At 38.5% G+C, this 19,988-nt stretch overlaps 1 pseudogene; it reads right to left on the reverse strand.

The window, feature by feature from the left end:
* Positions 1–297: 297 nt before the first annotated feature.
* Positions 298–2,547, reverse strand: LOC119527739 (annotated as a pseudogene).
* Positions 2,548–19,988: the final 17,441 nt, after the last annotated feature.

The raw sequence follows: 19,988 nt of genomic DNA on the forward strand, positions 1-19,988 counted from the left end.
TGATTTAAGTTGAAAGCAGTACACCGGTACATGGCTTTTGTACCCAGTACCAGGAATGTACAAATGTCTTTTTGTTCAAAAACACAAAATAAATTATCTGTAGGCATGGACAATGACAGCAGTAAACCATTATATATTGTCAAATGAAACCAGTAACTGATGGTTACAGTGATTTTCTTACATCAGCCACCTTTTTTTCTGTCATTTTCTTCAAATGACTTTAAGTCATTGGTGAGAAACACAGCCTCGAGCTTCCCATCACAATTCATTAATTATGGTAAAGCACTGTTCTAGGAATTAGAACATGCCACCTCCCATACCACCCATTCTACCCATTCCATCCATTCTACCCATTGCAGGGTCCTTCTCCTCTTTAAGAATTTCTGTGACTACAACTTCCGCTGTGGTTAACAGAGAGGCCACCCCAGCAGCATCCAATAAAGCAGTTCTTAAAATCTTGGTTGGACCAGTAATTCCTTTTTCCCCCATATTCACAAAATCTCCATGCATAGCATCATAGCCAACTTCTGAGGAAATTTGCATAATATTCTCAATTATCAGCAATCTTTCAACACCAGCATTCTTAGCAATGGTCAGTGCAGGAATCTTGATTGTTCTTTTTATAATTTTCATACCAATTTTTTGATCTTCTTTAGTTGGAGTTAGTAAGTCCAAGGCTGGAATGCATCAAAGCAGAGCACAACCACCTCCCAGAACAATGCCGCCTTCAACAGCAGTTTGTGTAGCACTGAGCGCATCTGTAACTTTCCTTTCATTCACTTCCCATCACTTGTTCCACCAACCTTCAGCACAGCTACTCCATGTGCAGGTTTTGCTAGATATTCATTTAGTTTTTCCTTTTCATATTTACTAGTTGTGATATCTAACTGCTCAATGATTTCTTGAATACATTTTTCAATTTGACTCTTGTCACCTTTTCCTTTCAAGATCATGGCATCATCTTTGGTCATTATGACTTCTCCAACTTTTCCAAAATCATGAGGCTGAACATCTTCAAGGTTTAAAGTCAGTCCCACTTCTCCAAACACTGCCCCACCAGTAGCAATAGCCATGTCTTTAAGCTGGTTCTTTTGATTGTCACCAAAACCTGGAGCTTTGACTACTACAAGCTGAAGACCAACTTTCAGCCTATTCAAAACAAAAGTATTTAGAGCCTCTCCATCAACATCTTCAGCAATTATGACCAAGGGTTTATGGTGAGCACTGGCCATTTCAAGAGCAGGTACAATGGATTGGAACTAGAAATTTTCTTTTCACTCAATAGTAGATAGGTGTTCTAGTTTGCTAATGCTGCCAGAATGCAAAACACCAGAAATGGATTGGCTTTTATAAAAGAGGATTTATTTGTTTACACAGTTACAGTCTTAAGGCCATAAAGGATCCATTAACAAAGGGTACCTTCTCTGGCAAAAGGCCATTGGCCTCTGGAAAACCTCTGTTATCTGGGAAGCCATGTGGCTGGTGTCTGTTTCCTCCCAGCTTGTGTTTCAAAATGGCATTCTCCAAAATGTCTGCATCAGCTTCTAATGGCCATCTTCAAAATGTCTGTCTCAGCTCCAGCTGGCTATAAGCTCCTTCTGTCTGAGCTTATATAGTGCTCCAGTAAACTAAACAAGGCCCATGCTGAATGGGTGGGGCCATGCCTTCATGGAAATTATCCAATCAGAGTTATCGGGTGGGTCACACTGACACTGAGCCAATAGGTTCCAACCCAATCCATACTAATACGTCTGCCCTCACAAGAATGCATTAAAGAATATGGCTTTTTCTGGGGGACGTAAATATAAAAACCAGCACTATAGGTATCTTCTAATTCACATTTCTGACCTCTTGATGTGTTGATAAAGTATGGAGAAATATAACCCTGATCAGACTTTGAGCCTTCAATAATTTCTAATTCATCATTCACTGTTTTTCCATTCTTTAGTGTGTTGGCACACTTTCTTCCAACCTTTTTTATTGCATCAGAAATGATGTTGCCAATTTCTTTGTCTCCATTTGCAGAAGTTGTAGCAACCTGAGCAAATTCTTCAGGAGTTGTCACGGGTTTTGACTACTTCTTAAATTCAGCAATTACAGCATCAACAGCTAACATCACACCACTCCTGATTTCCACTGGATTGGTACCGCTGCTAACACTCGTGAAGCCTTCCTTGGCAATAGAGCGCACCAGTACGGTAGCAGTGGTGGTGCTATCCCCATCCTCTTCATTTGTGTTATTGGCAACATCCTGAACAAGTTTAGCACCAATATTTTTATATTTATCCTTCAAGTCAATTGACTTTGTGACAGTCACACCATCTTTTGTTGCTTTGGGACTTCCCCAACTCTGTTCAATAATCACTGTTCTTCCCATTAGCCTCATAGTAACAGCTAAAGCATTGGCTAAAAGGTCTACACCTTGAAGCATTAAATCTCGGGCATCTGCACCGAATTTTACTTCTTTGGCATAAGCCCAAGTGAGATGAGGAGTCAATGCCCTGGACACTGACCTTATCTGCCAAGGACTGCGGGTAATCAAAGCATTTCTGTGGGGCAGTGGCCAGGTTTGTGGGCAGAGAGGCCGACCATCACCAGTGAGTGACAGAGCACTGGGGTTTTTAACTAGACTGAGAGTGGGATTGAGTTCTCAAAATTTTTTCTAAACTCTTTAAAATAGGTATTTGTGTGCATTTTTCTTGTTAAAGGATTTATATGTCTTTAATCAGATTCTTAATGTGAAGCAAGACTTCCTGACCAGAACAACGCAGGCATTTCATAGAAGAAAATGAGGCCCAAGGTCAGAAACCTAAGCAGAGCAGATTCCGCCTGCCAAGCCAGTGTTTTCTTACCCCTCACTTCTCACCAGCCAAGGTCCTTGTTACTAGACACTACCATCTATGAGGTGTTTATACCCATTATCACTGACCTATGGAACTCTACCATGAGGGAACCATTAATGACCCCAATTTAGAGATAAGAGGCCCAAGATCTCATGGTAAGAGCCAGGACTGTGGTCCTGGTGCCGTCACTCCAGAGCCTATGCCGGCTCCAGGACAACTCATGCCTCGCTCCTCACCTTCTTTAAACAGACTGGGTGCACAGGACCATGGTTACACAGAAGTCAATGCAAAGTCCACAGAACAACTGGTGGCTCAAGAAATCATTTGGGTTGATGTGAATGAGGATGGAATATTCAGATTGAGCACCCGTATCCTGAGGCATCCACCAGTGATTTTGATATAACTTGGATACTTGCTATTTTATAAATACATTTTTTTGTTAGAGTAATTGGGAGGTTTAAAGAAACTCATGTATAAAGTAGAATTCCCATTTATCCCCCTCTTGCACAGAGTTTTGCTTATTTTTAACATTTTGCCTTAGTGCAGTGCCTTTATTATAATAGAAACAAAATTATTGTAATTATGCTATTAACTTTATCCTGCTGTTTATTTTAGGGTTCACGCTGTGTTGTACAGTTCTATGTGGTATTTTTGTAGTAACTTATATACAACCTAACATTTCACTTTTAACCCCTTTTCAAATATACAACTCAGTGGAGTTAATTACATTCACAAAGTTGTACCTCCATCATTTCCCATCACCCCAGAGAGAAACTCTGTACCAATTAAACATTAACTCCCCAAATCCCACCTAGCTCCTCATAACCCATATTCTTTTTCTAATTCAATTTTATTGAGATATATTCACATACCATATAATCATCCACAGTGTACAATCAGTTGTTCACAGTATCATTATATAGTTGTGCATTCATCACCACAATCAATTTTTGAACATTTTCATTACCACACACACACACAAAAAAGAATAAAGGTTAAAGTACAAAAGAACACCCAAAACATCCCATATACCCCATCCCTCCCTATTATTCATTTACTTTTTGTCCTCGTTTTTCTATTCATCTGTCCATACACTGGATAAAGGGAGTGGAAGCCACAAAGTTTTCACAATCACACGGTCGCACAGTGTAAGCTGTGTAGTTATATAATCATCCAGAAGAATAAAGGCTACTGGATTGCAGTTCAACAGTTTCAGGTATTTCCTTCTAGCTATTCAAACACATTGAAAACTAAGGAGGGATATCTATAAGATATATAAGAATAACCTCCAGAATGACCTCCCAACTCTATTTGAGATCTCTCAGCCACTGAAACTTTATTTTGTTTCATTTTTCTTCCCCCTTTTGGTCCAAGAATGCTTTCTCAATCCTGTGATGCCAGGTCCAGGCTCATTCCTGTGAGTCATGTCACATGTTGCCAAGGAGATTTACCCCCCTGGGAGTCATGTACCACATAGTGGGGAGGGCAGTAAGTTTACCTGCAGTGTTGGTTTACAGAGAGAGAGGCCACATCTGAGCAACAAAAGAGGTTCTCTGGGGGTGAATCTTAGGCACAATGTTAAGTAGGCTTAGCCTTTCCTTTGCAGTGACAAACTTCATAGGGACAAGCCCCAAGATCAAGGGGTTGGCCTTCTAAATTGGTAGCCCCCAATGCTTGTGAGAATATCATTAATTTCCCAGGTGGGGAAATTTACTATTTCCACATTTTCCTCCAGCCCCTTAAGAGGGCTTTGCAAATACATTTTTATTCTCTGCCCAAATTACTCTGGGATGTATTGGGGCTTCATACTAACCTGTACAAACCAACCAGATTTCACTCCCTATTCAATGTTCTGTGATTATGTTGTTTGAATAAACTGACCGTACAAGTTAAATTATATAGTGTGTTATAAAAAATATAGATTTTGCACCTAATAGACATCTCTTCCTTTGGTCTCACACAGAAGTTGAGGGGTCTTTTGTTTTGTTTTGTTTACACTTTCCAAAACATTATTTTTAAAGTTTATTTATATATTAATCTTAAGTGAATGATTTATATTTTATTATTCTATCTATATATTGCAAATATTGTAATTTTCAAAAAGATTCTGTATAACCATAAGAGAAATTTAAATATCAGCACTTTTTTTTTTTTTTTTTTTTTTTTTTTTTTTTGGCAGAGTTGAATTCCCAATAGTCACATCTCCTCAGTAAAGGCAAATGTATTTTTTTAAGCTAAGTAGTTATTAGTTAAAAAATTTTTAAATAAACAGATTTTGGGGATGTAGTTAAACTGTATTCTTAGAAAGAAATTTATATCATTTAATGTTTTATCTTCTAAAATAAGAAATGTTAAAAAATAAAATTGGTTAGTCTACATACACAGACATACACAAAACAGTGAAAAATCACTGGGTCAAGAAGAGAACAGAATTGTCTTTAAAAAATATTAAATTGACAATATTATTATTGACATGTAAATTGCTTGAGGAAAGCAAATGAAGCAGTCTTCTTAATTCACCTAAATGGTCACCATTCTTCTCTTAATTTGGTATAAGAGGGAGGAGACATTTCCACTTCCAGTTCTTCATTCCTATTTTGAAATCTCTCTCATTAAAGACAAGCAAATAAAAAAAGAACAGTCAGTGAAACACATGGCAATCCTAGTTATTTTCCAGGCCTGAATGACCCAGGAAGATTCTTATTGACTCTGCCCTGCACACATTTGCACATGCTTGGCAAGTGGCTGTGGCTCAGACTGCAGGTCCTTCATTCGTTGAAATAGTGAAGGACAGAGCATGGCCTGCCCTCACTGGATGCTCCGAGAAATCGAGTTATGCATAGTTGCAGGCTATGAAAGTTTGCATTTTAAAAAGCAAATCATTATAGCTAGCTAGCAGAAGTGTAGAACTGGATTAGCCTGCTTGAATTAGAATAGTATTTTTAGAGCCCAGGTAGCCTAAAAAAGGTAATGCTTCTTGGAGTTTATGATTTAGTTCTATCTCTGGTGTGTTTGCAAACTTAGTTGTGTATTTAAATTTAAATGAATAACTTAATATTTCCCATGTTTAAAGAAGTTTGGGTATGTTTCTTATATTAATACAGTTTGCCCCAGTTTGAAGCTTATAACTTGTCCCTTACAACCATGAAACAGTTTCCCTTACAGCATTCTTTCTTTGAAAATGTTTAGATCATGGTTGTTCACTTTGTCCATCTGTTCCCAAATACCCACTGTGCCGGTTTGAATGTATTATGTCCCCCAAAACACCATTATCTTTGATGTAATCTTGTGTGGGAAGATGTATCAGTGTTCATTAGATTGTAATTCTTTGAGTGTTTCCATGGAGATGTGCCCCACCCAACTGTGGGTAATGACTCTGACTGGATAATTTCCATGGAGGTTTTACCCCACCCATTTAGGGTGGGTCTAAATTAAATCACTGGAGCCATATAAATGAGCTGACAAACAGAAGCAATGCAGTGCAGCTGAAAGTGACATTTTGAAGAGGAGCTACAGCCAAGTAGGACACTTTGAAGCATGCACAGAACCTGAGAGAGTAGGGGCAGATGAGAAGCAGTTTGAAGATGGCTGTTGAAAGCAGACTCTTGCTCTGGAGAAGCTAAGAGAGGACAAACACCCCAAGAGCAACTAAGAGTGACATTTTTGAGGAACTGCACCATAGAGAGGAATGTCCTGGAAGAAAGCCATTTTGAACCCAGAATTTTGGAGCAGACACCAGCCACGTGCCTTCCCAGCTAACAGAGGTTTTCAGGACACCATTGGCCATCCTCCAGTGAAGGTACTCGATTGTTGTTGGACACTTCATGGCCTTAAGACCATAACTTTGTAACCAAATAACCCCCCTTTAGAAAAGCCAATCCATTTCTGGTGTTTTGCATTCCAGCAGCATAAGCAAACTAGAACACCCACTGACTGAATATTCAAATGAACTCATTTACCCCATCAGTTCCACATCTAGCCCAATTTTCCTGTCCATTCTAGATTTCATCTCTCTCAATCATCTGGCATTCCCAGTCCTCATCCCACAGCTCAATTATCCTGCATTTTAACTTTTTACTAATGTTTCTAATTGATTCTCTTTTTTCCATATTTAATTGTGAACTTTAACATATATATATGTATATGTATAAATGGTGATAACTTTCAAAGTATGATTTCACAAGTAGTTACAGAGCAAATCTCAAAGAATATCATGGGTCACAGTTCCACAACTTCAGCCATTTCCATATAGTAAAATATAACATACATACAGAAAGGTGTCATCTCTCAATGTACAGCTCAACAAGCTGTCATATAGGTAATTTAAAAAATTGTTATGGCTTACAGTTTCACAATTTCAGTTCTTTTCTTATTATGCAATACAAGGTATATACAGAAAAGTGAAGACCTTCAAGGTACAATTCAATGAGCAGCTATAGAGCAAACCCCAAGGGATGCTATAGGCTACAGTTCCACCATGTCACTATGTCATTTACCTCCTTCCAGCCATTCTAACACACCAGCATTCATATATATATATACACACATATAAATTTATATTAAGTTTCAGTATTCACAGACCTTTGTTAAATATTACCTTGTTTGTTGCTACTCCTTCCTCTCAATCTTTCTCCATCTTCAGGGGTGTCTAGGCAGTGAGCACCCTAACTTGTTCATTTTGAAAGGGGGTGTCAACAATATGGGGAAGGGAGCCACACCTGATAGTTGATATTAAAGAGGATGTTGCCTCTGGGTTTTAGGACTTGTCTGGTATAGGAACACTCTGGTGGATTTAAGTTTCTGAAAGATAAAACTTACTGAGTGCGTCTTTAATAGAATATCAAGTAGGGACCTAGGTATTTGGGGACCACTTTTGGTAAGGGCATGGCATGCTGTGGCCATTTGGCATGTCTAACTGGGGTTCTCATAAGAGAAACCTCCAGGATAGCTCTTGCCTGTATTTGGGATCTCTCAGCCACTGTGACCTCATCTTGTTACCTTTCTTTTTTACCCCCTTTTAGTCAAGTAGGCATTTTCAGTCCCTTACTGCCAGGGCCAGGCTCATTCCTGGGAATCATGTCCCATGTCACCAGGTAGATTCATTCCCCTGGGAGTTATGTCCCTCATGGTAGGGGGAGGTTAATGAATTTATTTTCTGAGTTGGGCTTAGAGAAAGGCCACAAATGAGCAACAAAGAGGTTACCTAGAGGTGCTTCTTAAGCATAATTATAGGAGGGCTCAGCCTCCTATTTACAACCCTAAATTTCACAAGAGCAAGGCTCAAGTCAAGGGCTTGATTTTTTAAGTAGTGGGTTGCTAACTTCACTTAATATTTATTCTATCCCAAGATAAACAGTCAGTTTCTTGTATTATCTTCGCTTAGTTGTACAATCATCATCACTCTCAGCTTGAAACAATTATCATAACATAATACATCCCAGAGCTCTTTCAGCTGCTAATTATTCATCCCTAGTATTAGTGTAGAGTTGGTAAAATATTCCTATTAAATATAGTCATTAATACATAATGTGTAGTTTTTCCATACCACTCTGTTGTTAACCCTCTGCATAAGTGTCATACCTTACATCATGCTAACACTTATTTAGGTTTGTGGTGCTACTCTGTGGGTTACTTGCTATTCTGGTTTGCTAATGCTGCCATTTTGCAAAACACCAGAAATGGATTAGCTTTGATAAAGGGGGGTTAATTGGTTACACAGTTACAGTCATAAGGCCATAAAGTATCCAAGTTAAGGCATCAACAATCAGATACCTTCACTGGAGGATGGCCAATGGCGTCTGGAAAACCTCTGTTAGCTGGGAAGGCACATGGCTGGCATCTGCTTGCTCCCAGGTTGTGTTTCAAAATGGTGTTCTCCAAAATGTCTCTGTGTCAGCATCTCAGGGCAAACTCTGGACTAGTACCTCCAAAACATCAGCAAAACTCTGCTTTCAATGGCTGTCTTCAAAATGTCTCTGTAAGTTGCAGTAGCAAGCACCTTCTGTCTGAGCTCTTATATAGGGGACTAGTAAACTAATCAAGGCCCATGCTGAATGGGTGGAGCCATGCTTCCATGGAAATTATCTAATCAGTTATTACCTACAGTTGGGTGGGTCACATCTCCATGGAAACAACCTAATCCAAAGGTTCCAACTTAATCAACACTAATACATCTGCCCTCACAAGATTGCATCAAAGAACATGGCTTTTTCTGGGGGACGTAATATAGCCAAACTGACACACTTGCCTTTAAACAACCATTTATGAGCATATTCACCTTCAATGTGTCACTGACACTTATAATCCCATTAATGAACCATAATCACACCTGTCCATTCCCATACCATTAAGATCATCCTTGTTATCACATCTATACATATTAGTTTGCTGTTTCCCTTCACTAGGTTCTGACCCCAATATTCTACATTTAAGACCCTTCTTTTACATTTTTCATAGAGTTCTCATTATTGGTAATATACGAAGTCTCTTCTTTTGTGTCTGGCTTGTTTCACTCAGCATTATGTCATTGAGGTTCATCCACGTTGTCATATGTCATATGTTTCACAACATCATTCCTTCTTACTGCTGAGTAGTATACACCATTTGTATACACCACATTTTGTTTATCCACTCATCTGTTGAAGGACATTTGGATTGTTTCCATGTCTTGGCAATTGTGAACAATGCTGCTATGAACATTAGTCCGCAAATATCTGTTCGTGTCACTGCTTTCAGATCTTCTGGGTATATACCGAGAAGTGCAATTGCTGGATCGTAGGGTAACTCAATATCTAGTTTTTTGAAGAACCGCCAAACTGTCCTCCAGAGTGGCTGTACATTATACATTTCCACCAGCATGAATAAGAGTTCCAATTTCTCCACATCCTCTCCAGTATTTGTAGTTTTCTGTTTGTTTACTCACAGCCATTTTTACTGGTGTGAGATGATATCTCATTGTGGTCTTGATTTGCATCTCCCTAATAGCTAGTGAAAATGAACATTTTTTCATGTGTTTTCTAACCATTTGCATTTCCTCTTCAGAGAAATGTCTTTTCATACCTTTTGCCCATTTTATAACTGGGCTGTTTGTACTATTCTTGAGTTGTACGATTTCTTTATATATGCAAGATATCAGTCTCTATCAGATACACGAATTCCAAATATTTTCTCCCATGGCACTGGCTGCCTTTTCACCTTTTTGACAAATTTCTTTGAAGTTCAGTAGCTTTTAAGTTTGAGGAAGTTCCCATTTATCTATTTTTTCTTTCATTGCTTGTGCTTTGGGTGTAAAGTCTAAGAAGCAACCTCCTAATACTAGGTCTTGAAGATGTCTCTCTACATTATCTTCAAGGAGTTTTATGGTATTGTCTCTTATATTGAGACCTTTGATCCACTTTGAGTTAATTTTTGTGTAAGGTGTGATGTAGGAGTCCTCTTTCATTAATTTAGGTATGGATATCCAGTTCTCCCAGCCCTATTTGTTGAAGAGACTGTTATGTACCAGTTCAGTGCATTTGGGAGCCTTATCAAAAATCAGTCAACCAAAGATCTGGGGGTCTGTTTCTGAATTCTCAGTTGGATTCCATTGATCAATATGTCTATCTTTGTGCCAATACCATGCTGTTTTGACCACTGTGGCTTTACAGTAAGCTTTAAAGTCAGAAAGCTTAAGTCCTCCCACTTCATTTTCTTTCTTTCTACCTACCTTCCTTCCTTCCTTCCTTCCTTCCTTCCTTCCTTCCTTTCTTTCTTTCTTTCTTTTTCTACAATGTTTTTAGCAATTCAAGTCATCTTTCCCTTCCAAATAAATTTGCTAACTAGCTTTTCCGATTCTGCAAAGTAGATTGTTGGAAATTTGATGGGAATTGCATTGAATCTGTAGATCAGTTTGGATAGGTTTGACATCTTAATGATATTTAGTCTTTCTATCCATGAAAACAATATTTTTCCATCTCTTTAGGTCCCCTTCTATTTTGTTTAGTAAAGTTCTGTAATTCTCTGTGTAGAGGTCTTTTACATCCTTGGTTAAGTTTATTCCTAGGTATTTGATTTTATTAGTTGCTATTGAGAATGGAATCTTTTTCTTGAGTGACTCTTCAGTTAGGTCATTTCTGGTGTATAGGAACATTACTAATTTTTGTGCATTAATCTCATCTCCTGCCACTTTGCTGAATTTGTTTATTAGCTCAAGTAGCTGTATCATTGATTTCTCAGGGTTTTCCAAATATAAGATCATATAACCTGAAAATAATGACAGTTTTACTTCTTCCTTTCCATTTTGGGTGCCCTTTATTTCTTTGTCTTGCCAGATTCCTCTGGTTAGAACTTCTAGCATAATATTGAATAATAGTGGTGACAGCGGGCATCCTTGTCTCATTCCTGAGCTTAAAGGGAAGAGTTTCTGTCCCTTGCCATTAAGTACTAGGCTGGCTGTGGGTTTTTCATATATGCCCTTTATCATACTGAGGAAGTTTCTTTCAATTCCTACCTGTTGAACTGTTTTTATCCAACAAAAGGATGCTGAATTTTGTTGAATGCTCTTTCAGCATTTATTGAGATGATCATTTGATCTTTCCCTTTTGATTTGTTAATATGTTGTATTACATTGATTGATTTTCTTATGTTGAACCATCCTTGCATGCCTGGAATGAACCCCACTTGGTCATGGTGTATGATTTTTTAAATGTGTCTTTGGATTTGATTTGCAAGTATTTTGTTGAGAATTTTTGCATCTGTATTCATAAGGGAGATTGGCATGTAGTTTTCATTTCTTGTAGCATCTTTCTCTGGTTTTGGTATTAGAGTGATGTTGGCTTCATAAAATGAGTTAGGTAGTGTTCCATTTTCTTCAATTTTTTGAAAGAGTTTAAGTAGGATTGGTGTCAGTACTTTTTTGAAAGCTTGGTAGAATTCCCCTGTGAAGCCATCTGGCCCTGTGCTTTTATGTGTAGGAAGCTTTTTGATGACTGATTGAATCACTCTGCTTGTGATTGGCTTGTTGAGGTCTTGATATCTTTTCTGGTCAGTTGAGCTTGTTCGTGTGTTTCCAGGAATTTATAATTTCCTCTAAATTATCTAGTTTGTTGTCATACAGTTGTTCATAGTATCATCTTATGAGTTTTTTAATTTCTTTGGGATGCACAATAATTTCCCCTCTCTCATTTATTGTTTTGTTTATTTGGGTCTTCTCTCTTTTTGACTTTGTCAGTCTAGCTAAGGGCCTGTCAATCTTGTTGATCTTTTCAAAGAACCAACTTTTGGTTATATTTATTCTTTTGTTTTTTGTTCCCCATATCATTAATTTCTGCTTAATCCTTATTTCTTTTCTTCTACTTGCTTTAGGATTAGTTTGCTATTCATTTTCTACCTTCTCCAGTTGTTTCATTAGTTCTTTGATTTTGGCTCTTCCTTTTTAATGTGTGCATTTACACTATAAATTTCTCCCTTAATACTGCCTTCCCTGCATACCATAAGTTTTCATATGTTGTGTTCTCATTTTGATTTATTTCTAGATATTTGGCAATTTTCTTGCAATTTCTTTTTGTCCCACTGATTGTTTAGGAGTATGTTGTTTAACCTCCAGATATTTGTAAATGTTCTAGATCTTTGAAGGTTATTTACTTCTAGTTGTATTCCACTGTGATCAGAGAATGTGCTTTGAATCATTTCAAACTTTTTTAATTTATTGAGGCTTGTTTTATGCCCCAGCATATGTTCTATCCTGGAGAAAGTTCCATGAACACTAGAGAAGAATGTTTATTGTAGTGATTTGGTATGTAATGCTCTATATATGTCTGGTATGTTAGCTTGTTTATCACATTGTTTAGGTTCTCAATTTCCTTATTGTTCTCTGGTTGATCTAACTATAGGAGAGAGTGATGTATTGAAGTCTCACATGATTATTGTGGAAACATCTATTGCTCCCTTCAGTTTTGCCAATGTTTGTCTTATGTACTTTGGAGCACCTTGATTGGGTGCATAAACATTTATGATTTTTATTTCTTATTAGTGATCTGTTCCTTTTATTAGTATATGATGTCGTTCTTTGTCTCTTGTGATATTCTTGCATTTATGGTCTATTTTACCTGAAATAAATATTGCTACCCCTGTTTTCTTTTGGCTGTAGCTTGCATGGAATATTATTTTCCATCTGTTCACTTTCAATTTCTTTGCATTGTTGGGTCTAAGATGAATCCCTTGTAAGCAACTTATTGATGGTTCATATTTTTTAATCCACTCTGCCAATCTGTTTCTTTTAATTGGGGATTTTAATCTATTCACATTCAGTGTTACTACTCTGAACGCAGTTCTTGAATCAACCATCTTATCCTAAGGTTTTTATTTGTCAGATTTATTTTCCCCCTCTCTATTTCCTTTAAGGTCCCCTTCCTAAAACTCTTCAGTTCTGTGCCCTTCTCCAGACCTCTCTCTCCTTTCTTTTGTTCTCAGCTGGTAGAGCTGCCTTTAGTATTTCTTGTAGAGCAGGTCTCTTGTTAAATTCTCTCAGTATTTGTTTGTCTCTGAAAATTTTAAGCTCTCCCTCAATTTTGAAGGAGAGCTTTGCTGGATAAAGAATTCCTGGCTGGCAGTTTTTCTCTTTCAGAATTTTATATGTCATACCACTGCCTTCTTGCCTCCATGATGCCTGCTGAGTAGTAACTACTTATTCTTATGTTGTTTCCCTTGTATGTGGTGAACTGCTTCTCCTTTGCTGCTTTCAGAACTTTCTCCTTCTCTTCAGCATTTGACAATCTGATCAGAATATATCTGGATATATCAGAATATATCTGGAGAAAGTTCCATGAACACTTTTTCAGGTTTATTTGGATTTATTCTATTTGGGGTTCATTGGGCATCTTTGATTTGCATATCTAAGCCATTTAGCAGGGTTGGGAAGTTTTCCCGAACAATGTCTTTGAAAACTCTTCCTAGTCCTTTACCCTTCTTGTTCTAGTTTGCTAATGCTGCCAGAATGCAAAACACCAGAGATGGATTGGCTTTTATAAAAGGGGGTTTATTTGGTTACACAGTTACAGTCTTAAGGCCATAATGTGTTCAAGGTAACACATCAACAATTGGGTACCTTCACTGGAGGATGGCCAATTGTGTCTGGAAAACCTCTCTTAGCTGGGAAGATATGTGCTGGCATCTGCTCCAAAGTTCTGGTTTCAAAATGGCTTTCTCCCAGGATGTTCCTCTCTAGGCTGCGGTTCCTCAAAAATGTCACTCTTAGTTGCACTTGGGTTATCTGTCCTCTCTCAGCTTCCCTGGAGCACAAGTCTGCTTTCAATGGCTGTCTTCAAACTGTCTCTCATCTGCAGCTCCTGTGCTTTCTTCAAAGTGTCCCTCTTGGCTGTAGCTCCTCTTCAAAACATCACTCACAGTTGCACTGAGTTCCCTCTGTTATGTCAGCTCATTTATATGGCTCCACTGATCAACTTAGACCCACCCTGAATGGGCGGAGCAACACCTCCATGGAAACTATCCAATCAGAGTCATCACCCACAGCTGGGTGGGGCACATTCCAAAGAAACACTCAAAGAAATCTAATCAAAACTGATAATGTCTGCCCACACAAGACCACATCAAAGATAATGGCATTTGGGGGACACAAGACATTCAAACTGGCACACTTCTCTTCCCCTTCTGGAACACCAATGTTTCTTATATTTGTGTGCTTCATGTTGTCCATCATTTCCCTGAGATCCATTTCAAATTTTTCAAATTTTTTCACCATTTGTTCTTTTGTGCTTTCAGTTTCCATCACACTATCTTCGAGTTTGCTAATTCATTACTCTACTTCTTCAAATATGGTGTTATATGTCTCAAGAATCTTTTTAATTTGATCAACAGTATCTTTTATTTCCATAAGATCTGCTATTGTCTTATTTAGTCTTACAAATTCTTCTTTATGTTCTTCTAAGGTCTTCTTCATGTCCTTATATCCTGAGCCATAATATTGATGTTTGTGAGCACTTCTTTGATTAATTGTTCCAAGTTCTGTGTCTCCTCTGGTTTTTTTAATTTGGGAATTTGGGTTATCCATATCTTCTGGTCTGTTCATATGCTTTATAATTTTCTGTTGTTTCGGGCTCTTGGCAGTTGCTTATCTTGATAGGGTTCTTTTAGGATATGAAGGCTTATTTGATCATTTATTGGTAATTTAACAGAGCTTGAACTTTGTGCAGGGCACTTTCCCTGACCTACCATCAGATGGCACTCTTGAGCCACCTCTTACTTCAAGCCAGTTCTCCCCAACTTCATCTATGCATCAAGTGGGGGCACAAACCATGTGGCAGTCCAGTAACGGCACCAATTTTCTATGTGCGTGTGGACAGCCACCCCTCTGGGTGGGGGACATGCCCTGTGCAGTTTGGCAGGGTACATTAGTCCTGGGCATTCTGGGGCTGTGAGTGGAGTACCTTGGGGCTGCAGACCTGTATGTCTCACCCTCCAGTTCAGATTCCCCACAGTCCCTCTCTGCTATGGGCCCTAACGTCCCTGGGATTGGGGTAGGGCTCCTGGCACTTCCGTGTGGCACCCCTATCTCTAAGCTATGCACACTGTAGACTTCCATGGAGGAAGAGTGGGTGCCATCACTAGCCTGCTGAATCCTGAATTCCCTCAAGGAAGCTCTCAGCCATGGCACTGTAAGCACTTCTCCCCCAGCCAGCTGCAAAAATGGCTGCTTGAGGTGTGGAAAGTACTCCTTCTGCAATCAACTGCCTGCTCAAAGGTCATTCCCTGGCATGGGGGCTCTTGGCTGTGGGTCTGTAAAGGGTTATCACCCAGGTTGGGTACTGAGGAGGGTGCCCTGAGTATGAAAGGGTACTCCTCACCATGCTCAACTGCAGCTCTAGCTGCCTGTTCTCTGGTGGCTTTCAACTCATTGATTTGATTTTTGAATTGATTTAGGAGATTTGTTTGATAAATAATTAGTTGTTTCAATACCTTTATCTCAGATGAAGTGTAAGTTTGTTCCTTTGACTGGGCCATATCTTTGTTTTTCCTAATATGATTCATAATTTTTTGGTGTCCAGGCATCTGGTTTCCTTGATTACCCTGATCAGATTTTCCCAGATCAGACAGCCAAGTCTCAGGAGAGGCTGTATTCAGTATCAGGTTTCCCTGAGGGTGCAACCCAGCAGATTGTGAGACTTTCCTGTGAGGCCTCTAGACTGCTTTTCCTATCCTGCCCAGCAGGTGGCGCTTTTCAGACCATAGCCCCCCACTGGTGTAAAGAGGTGTGGTCCTTGTAATTCTCAGGACCCTGTCCTGCACCAGAGCCACGGGTGTCAGAAGCCAAGCTTAAACTGTTTCTGGTCGCCCCTCCCCCCAGGCCCTAGTGTCTGAATTCTCTGAGGGAGGGCAGCCACCTGAGGTGGGCTTCACCCCCCTTTTCTTAGGGAAGATATATCCTTTTGGAAGTTATCTTCAATACTTGAATTCCTTCTTTGTCTCTGTTCACACCACCCTTGCCTGGGTTAGTGCTGACAATTCAAAATTCCTGAGGCTTTCTCTAATGAGCTATTTAGGATGAGAGGAAAAAAAAAGAAAAAGAGAGAAAGCTCCTTTTCAGAACCAGTCCCCTGCCCCCCAGTTTTGCCAGTCAACTGGTATTGCTACCTGGTTCTCTGTGCCCTTTTTTGGGAGACACAGACATTTTCTAGTATTCTGAGCTCAGCCATCTCCAAAAGCCTCTGTTTTTAATTAATTGATTATTTATTTATTTTCCTGTGATACCTGTCTCCTCTCTTCTGGGAGGAACCTTGTGTTCCTTTCCTGCTTGTTCCTGGTTTATCTGTGCTTGTAGCTTGTATTCAGTATTCCAAATTTGTTAATTAAAACCACAATTGTTGCTTAGTTGAGTTACTGTCCCTTGCTCCAGGTAGCCGCCTCCTTTTTTCCACAGGGAAGTGTTTCAGCTCAGCCTGCTGTGACAGTGGGGGAGGGGTGCCAGCTCTGCAGTTTGGGGAGCTTTACTTACAGTTCTATGCTGCAATCTCAGCTGTTCCACCCATTCCGGGCTGACATACTATATGTATTCAGTCACAGATGTCTCCCCAACAGTTGTTCCAGAATATTTACTAGTTGTTCCTGGGTATTTACTAGTTGCTCTAGAGGACTAACTAAATTCCACGTGTCTCTATGCTGCCATCTTGCCCCACCTCTCATAACCCTTATTCTTGTTCCTGTCTTTATGAATTTGCATACTCTGCATATTTCATATGAGTGGAATCATATGGCATTTGTCCTTTTGTATCTGACTTATTTCATTCAACATGAGGCCTTAAGGTTCTTCATGTTGTAGCATGCATCAAAATTGCATTCCTTTTTATGACTGAATAATCCATAGTATGCATGAAGCACTTTTTAAATCTATTCACCTGTTGTACACTCAGTTTTCCAGTTTGCTAAAGCTGCCATTATGCAAAATACCAGAAATGGATTGGCTTTATAAAGGGGATTTATTAGGTCACAAATTTACAGTTCCAAGGCCATAAAAATGTCCAAACTAAGACATCAACATGAGGATACCTTCACTAAAGACAGCCCAGTGGTGTCTGGAATACCTCTGTTAGTTGGGAAGGCATGTGGCTGCTGTCTGATTATTCTTTGCTCCCAGGTTCTGGCTTGAAAATGGCTTTCTTCAAAATGTCTGTGGGCCTCTGTCTCTCTTAGCTTCTCTCTCTCAGCTCCTGTGCATCTAAGCATCTGGGGGTCCTCTCTTAGCTTCTCTGAGGCAAACTCTGGGCTTCATCTCTTAGCTTAGCATCTCCAAACATCCTTCTGTCTGTATCTCCAAGCGTCTCTAAGCATCTCTGTCAGTCCTGGCTCCTGTCTCTCTTCCTGAGCCTCTTAAAGGACTCCAGTGATCTAATTAAGACTGACTCTGAATGGGCGGCAGAGCCACTCCTCCAAGGAAATGATCTAATCAAAATGTATCACCTGCAGTTGGGTGAGTCACATCACCATAGAAAACAACCTAATAAAAAAGTCATACCCTAGTGAAACAGATTAATAAGTCTGTCCCCACAACATTGCATTAAAGACATGGCTTTTCTGGGAGACATAATAGATCCAACCAGTACACTTGTTTTTTTTTTTTTCCCCACCTTTTTGGCAATTGTAAACAATTCTGTTATGAACATTGGTGTAAAAATATATTTTAGAATCCCTGCTTTCAATTCTTTTGGGTATATACATAGAAGTGGGATTGCTGGGTCACATGGTAATTCTATACTTAAACTTCTGAGGAACCACCAAACTTTTCCACAGTGACTGCAAAATTTTACGTTTTCACCAACAATAAACAAGTGTTCCTATTTCTCCACATCCTCCCCAACACTTATTTTCCATTTTTTGAATAGTAGCCATTCTAGTGGGTGTGAAATGTCACCTCACTGTGGTTTTGATTTGCATTTCCATGTCCATAATGGATAATGATGGTGAGCATCTTTACATAAATTTATTGGCCATTTGTATAAATAGATTGGAGAAATGTCACATCTTTTGCCATTTTTTAAATTGGGTTGTTTGTCTTTTTGTGGTTGAATTGTATGATTTCTTTATATATTCTGGATATTAAACTCTTATTGGATATGTTATATCCAAATATTTTCTCCAATTCTGTAGTTTGTCTTTTTACTTTCTTGAAGGTCTTTTGCACAAGTTTTTACTTTTGATGTGGTCCAATTTATCTATTTTTTTTTTTTTTGTCTTTTGTTGCTTGTGCTTTGAGTGTAAAGTCTAAGAAACCAACTAACACAAAATCCTGAAGATGCTTCCCTATGTTTTCTTCTGGAATTTGTATAGTTCTAGCTCTTAAATTTAGGTCTTTGATCCATTTTGAGGCTGAGTAACACACTCTTAAACAACCAGTGGATCAAGGAAGAAATGACAAGAGAAATTAATAAATATCTTGAGGCAAATGAAAATGAAAATACAACATACCAAAACTTATGGGATTCATCAAAGGTGGTGCTAAAAGGGAAATGTATTGTCCTAAATACCTATATTAAAAAAGAAGCAATAATAAAACTTGAGGACTTAACTGCTCCTGGATTATAATTGAGGATTTTTGCACCTACATTCTGTAATTTTCTTTTCTTGTAGTATCTTTGTCTGGCTTTGGTATTAGGGTGATGTTGGCTTCATAAAATGAGTTAGGTATCTTTCCATCCTTTTCAATTTTTTTTTTTTTGAAGAGTTTGAGCAGGATTGGTACTAATTCTTCCTGGAATGCTTGGTAGAATTCATATTGAAGCCATCTGGTCCTAGATTTTTCTTTCTTAGGTGTTTTTGATGACTGCTTCAATCTCTTTACTTGTGATTGTTTCATTAAGGTCTTCTATTTCTTCTCAAGTCAGTGTTGGTTGTTCATTCTTTCCTAGGAAGTTGTCCATTTAATCTAGCTTGTCTATTTTGTTTGCTCATAGTATCCTCTCATTATCTCCTTTTTTACTGTAGGGTCAATAGTTATTCACCCCTTTCCCATTTTGGATTTTACTTATTTGCATTCTCTCTTTTTTTTTTTTTTTCTTTGTCAGCCTAGCTCAGGGTCCATCTCTTTTATTGATTTTCTCAAAGAACAACTTCTGGTTTTATTGATTCTCTCTATTGTTTTTATGTTCTCAAATTCATTTATTTCAGCTCTTAAGTTATGTGATTTATTGCCATTTGATTTGGAGTTAGTTTGCTGTTCTTTCTCCAGTTTCTCCAGGTAAGCAGTTAAGTCCTCGATTTTTGTTCTTTCTTTTTTAATATAGTAGTTTATGGCAATAAACTTCCCTCTCAGCATGGACTTTGCTACATCCCATAAGTTTTATTAATGCAATTTTATTGAAATATATTGACACACCATATAGTCCCTCCAAAGTATACAGTGACTTACAGTATCATTATATAGTTGTGCATTCATTGCCACAATCAATTTCAGAACATTTTCATTACTCCAAAATAGAGACAAAAATAAAAACAAAAACCACCCAAAATTTCTATACCCCTTATCCCCACCTATTATATACATGTGTATATAATATTTTTTGTTACTCATATGCTCATACAGTGGGTAAAGGGAGGGTAAGTCACAAGGTATTCACAATCACTTGGTCATACGATAAAGGCTATATAGTTATACAATTA

Source organism: Choloepus didactylus, chromosome 1, assembly GCF_015220235.1.
Source record: "Choloepus didactylus isolate mChoDid1 chromosome 1, mChoDid1.pri, whole genome shotgun sequence".
Taxonomy (NCBI): Eukaryota; Metazoa; Chordata; class Mammalia; order Pilosa; family Megalonychidae; genus Choloepus; species Choloepus didactylus.